At 37.5% G+C, this 4807-nt stretch overlaps 1 protein-coding gene across 3 annotated transcripts in view; it reads right to left on the reverse strand.

The window, feature by feature from the left end:
* LOC107747984 (dnaJ homolog subfamily C member 5-like) overlaps window positions 1-2446 on the reverse strand; it is a 15713-nt gene extending 13267 nt beyond the window's left edge. For 2 of the 3 annotated variants that reach the window (XM_016562635.1, XM_016562633.1), the window contains exon 1: window positions 851-1155. The gene's annotated coding sequence lies outside the window, so the exon portion shown is untranslated. Of the gene's footprint in view, window positions 1-850; window positions 1156-2141 lie in introns of those variants that run through there. The other variant, XM_016562634.1, reaches the window with a different exon arrangement.
* Between the last annotated feature and the right edge of the window lie 2361 nt (window positions 2447-4807).

Consider the following 4807-nt stretch of genomic DNA (forward strand, 5'->3'; position numbering starts at 1 on the left):
TCCTGCCCTGTATATATATATATATATATATATATATATATCAAAAAGCATATAGTACATAGCAGGCTTTTCAAGCTATGATTACTTAAAGCCTTAAGCCTACTAGAATGGATTGATATGGGTAGATAATTACAACTCAAAGACTTGACAGCAATACAGAGTAAAAGACCTATCACTTCTCTATCTGTCAAGAGCAAAGCCAGTGACAACAGGACAACTGGCAGTATCTTGTCCATGATGATTAGCAAGCAGACCATTGTTTTAGATGGAGCAGCAACGCAAATCTAACGAATAACCGCAAATACTGATGGCATCCCGGTGGGAAGAGTTTCAATACAGATGCAGGCCAAACGGCACATTGTTGACTGACGGTTGGAGATTTAGAGCCTTTAATCTCCATGTTCTGCGCTCAGCATCCATATTGGTTTGCCAACAGTTCCCCCACATATGGAAATTATATCATCATTTACTTGTTTCAAATCTGTTACACTTCCGAAACACAAACGACGGTGCAGAACAGCCGCACTTTAACTGTTTAACTGTATGGAGAATAAAATGCAATGACAATGAACGTTGACTGAATCTGTAAGTCTTTAACATTTCATTTTGTGTTTCATGAAGAATGTCAGTCATGCGACATGAGGTTGAGAAAATTATGACACACTTTTCACTAATGGTGAACTACCCCTTTAATGCTGCTTCACCGGTCAGCACCGGGCTGCATTAAGCTTTCTCGTTCAAAAACGTACCTACTACAACAGTACTAATCCATGAGCAAGGGCAGCATGCATGCATGTGTAGCAGGATTGAGACGCACAGATTTTCCTCTGGCTGTGTTCTTATTTCTTACCGTCTAGGAGAGAAAGGAAGGTAGAAGTGCAGTTCGTCAGTTCTTCGTAAATTATTTCCTATATCTATAAAAGACCTTCAAACAGGAGTAAGTCAGCCTGCGGTGATCAGATACGGCGTCCGAGTCTTATGATCGTGAGCAGCGTCTCCACACAATGGGAGTCGTGCGCTGACGTCACGCTCGATCTAGAAAGGAAAATGGGCGGAAAAAGGGAAGCAAATCAAACGGACACATTTCTGAATTCTGATCTACTGAAAGCCTGCTGTGTTTTCGGTGTCAAAATTATTGAGGATAATTCACGATATAGTAAGGTAAGTGCTGGCTGATGAAAACATTCAAAAATAAATAAAGTAAAATTAATAACTAAATAGAAGTTACAACGAACGTAATATTTTAGTTATTTTGACAAAACTTTAAATTATATTAAAAAAAAAATGTAAGCAGTACTCTACCTCAATGCTATTAAAATACATTTGATCGACGGCCAATCCAAACAAGGTATAGCTGAAATCTCGTTTCCCTTAAAAATCGCGAGAGCTTAGTACGGCCTTTCTCCCCGAGCTGCTGGCGAGGAAAGTGTACACAATCAGGTAAAATTCAACATTTTTTTTGCATAATCGACTGATTATTTTAAGTGTGGACAACGAATGGTAATATATAAAAGCTTGAAGAATATCTGTGCTTATTAACGTTTATATGTGTCTGTTGTAACGGACATTTTTAAATCAGTTGTTATCTCTTCTCCTGCGGTAACGTTACAGGCTTCAATGTTATGATACAGGCCTTTATAATTAGAGCTTCCGGTCATCATAAGCGAAAATGTAATCTTGCTTAATTTCTATAACATTGTTGATTTATATATTCTCATTGTATATTAGCTGATTCGTTATCCTTTTCTATAGCTTGTTGTATCAGTGCCCTAGTCTTTCTCTAACTAAAATCATTAAAAAGTAAACGTAATAGTATATGGAAATAATATATATATATTATATAAATATGCAATGACAATGAACGTTGACTGAATCTGTAAGTCTTTAACATTTCATTTTGTGTTTCATGAAGAATGTCAGTCATGCGACATGAGGTTGAGAAAATTATGACACACTTTTCACTAATGGTGAACTACCCCTTTAATGCTGCTTCACCGGTCAGCACCGGGCTGCATTAAGCTTTCTCGTTCAAAAACGTACCTACTACAACAGTACTAATCCATGAGCAAGGGCAGCATGCATGCATGTGTAGCAGGATTGAGACGCACAGATTTTCCTCTGGCTGTGTTCTTATTTCTTACCGTCTAGGAGAGAAAGGAAGGTAGAAGTGCAGTTCGTCAGTTCTTCGTAAATTATTTCCTATATCTATAAAAGACCTTCAAACAGGAGTAAGTCAGCCTGCGGTGATCAGATACGGCGTCCGAGTCTTATGATCGTGAGCAGCGTCTCCACACAATGGGAGTCGTGCGCTGACGTCACGCTCGATCTAGAAAGGAAAATGGGCGGAAAAAGGGAAGCAAATCAAACGGACACATTTCTGAATTCTGATCTACTGAAAGCCTGCTGTGTTTTCGGTGTCAAAATTATTGAGGATAATTCACGATATAGTAAGGTAAGTGCTGGCTGATGAAAACATTCAAAAATAAATAAAGTAAAATTAATAACTAAATAGAAGTTACAACGAACGTAATATTTTAGTTATTTTGACAAAACTTTAAATTATATTAAAAAAAAAATGTAAGCAGTACTCTACCTCAATGCTATTAAAATACATTTGATCGACGGCCAATCCAAACAAGGTATAGCTGAAATCTCGTTTCCCTTAAAAATCGCGAGAGCTTAGTACGGCCTTTCTCCCCGAGCTGCTGGCGAGGAAAGTGTACACAATCAGGTAAAATTCAACATTTTTTTTGCATAATCGACTGATTATTTTAAGTGTGGACAACGAATGGTAATATATAAAAGCTTGAAGAATATCTGTGCTTATTAACGTTTATATGTGTCTGTTGTAACGGACATTTTTAAATCAGTTGTTATCTCTTCTCCTGCGGTAACGTTACAGGCTTCAATGTTATGATACAGGCCTTTATAATTAGAGCTTCCGGTCATCATAAGCGAAAATGTAATCTTGCTTAATTTCTATAACATTGTTGATTTATATATTCTCATTGTATATTAGCTGATTCGTTATCCTTTTCTATAGCTTGTTGTATCAGTGCCCTAGTCTTTCTCTAACTAAAATCATTAAAAAGTAAACGTAATAGTATATGTAAATAATATATATACCTGCGGGAAACTGAGGCTGCATTGGAGTTTGCACAGACACAGCTAGCTGAACAGGGAGAGGAAAGCCGAGAGTGTCTGACAGAGATGGAGCGCACCCTCGCACTCCTGGCGTTTGATAACCCAGAAGAGTCGCCCTTCGGTGACCTGCTTAACATGATGCAGAGACAGAAGGTAACATTGGTTGTTCTATATTATCTTATATTTTTAATATATTATTATTATTAGGGCTGTCAGCGTTAACGCATGCAATTAATTTTACAGTCCTTAACGTGTTAAAATAATTTAACGCAATTAACTCAAAATTACTGAAGCACAATATCTATTCTAACCCTTTAACCCGATTTTGCTTCTCTGCTTGCGATCAGATCATTTTAAGCCGCTAAACTCCGGGAAAGTTTTCAGACCAATGATCCAGTAAGCGAATGCATTCAAACAATCCATCCAAAACAGCGCTAATATAAAGGAAATCAGGCTGATTACATCAGAGATTGCAGAGAGAACAGAGACTAGCGTTGCGTTTTCAGTGAATTATTCATTCAGTGTGTTTCGCTTTAAAACACGAGCTCTGTCATATTCTGTGATTGTCTCTGAAGAGCGCGAGCCCTCACATGTCGCGCTGTGTGTGAAGAACAGACTGAACGGATTGTCAACACATCCCACCACAACACAGATGAGGCGCAAACTACATGTTTTCGACTGGATAACCAGTGTCTCGCTAGTAAAGTTTTGATGGATGAAGACTGCAATCAAGGTAAAGACGATTGCGGTGGCGTACCATACAGGAGTCGTACAGTAAGTACGCGTGAGTCCGTTATATTAATGCGTGTATGAGTGCTCTTGACGCACTGATCGCACATTGTATTTATGCACAGGCACAGACATTTCCGTACATTCACATTGTTTCCACACATTCACGATAATGTTTTGATTTGTCATGTGTATGTTGCTGTGTTTAGTTATTCTGAATGGATCAGTGTACTATAGTAGATATCTGCATTCAGCAGGCGGTGGTTTAGGAGTTTTTGGCATCTCCATGCGGTCCTGTTCGGTATCGCAACTTGACTTCTCTAAAATGTAAAAAAGCTCTTTGCTGTTGCACTGTACACATACTATACAATTATAATAATTTTTTCTTTCATCTGTGCTTATATGGGCTCCTTATATCATTTGGTTCTTTGGTGTCCTTTTGGAGTTTCTAAGTGCCCTTTTTTAGAAAGGCATCTAAATTTATCTTGGGGAAAAAAGCTTGCAGAAAATACAGATTTTTGACAATCACTTTTCAATCTTTTGGTTTACTTTGCTGGATATAATCAATCGATTAAAATATTTAATCGCGATTAATTACATGATTGTCATGAGTTATCTCGTGATTAATCACAACTTAATCGCACCTTTTTATCTGTTCTAAATGTACCTTAAATTAATACTTTTCAAGTTTTTAAAACTAATCAACAAGGGCATGGACAAATATGGATGCTTTATGCAAATGTATGTTTATTATTAGTAAAACCATAGTCAACACAGAGCATGAAGACTAGACGTTATTAGCGCGTTAATTTTGACAGCCCTAGTCTTTTGTAATCTGAACTCAAAACTTTCTGAAATGTCTTTTCCACTGATGTCACTTTTCTTTCAATCTGCCAGTAATTGACAGCATGTGGTCTTCTATAACAGGTGTGGA

The sequence above is a fragment of the Sinocyclocheilus rhinocerous genome, unplaced genomic scaffold (genome assembly GCF_001515625.1).
Source record: "Sinocyclocheilus rhinocerous isolate Xijiao unplaced genomic scaffold, SAMN03320098_v1.1 scaffold1251, whole genome shotgun sequence".
Lineage (NCBI taxonomy): Eukaryota > Metazoa > Chordata > Actinopteri > Cypriniformes > Cyprinidae > Sinocyclocheilus > Sinocyclocheilus rhinocerous.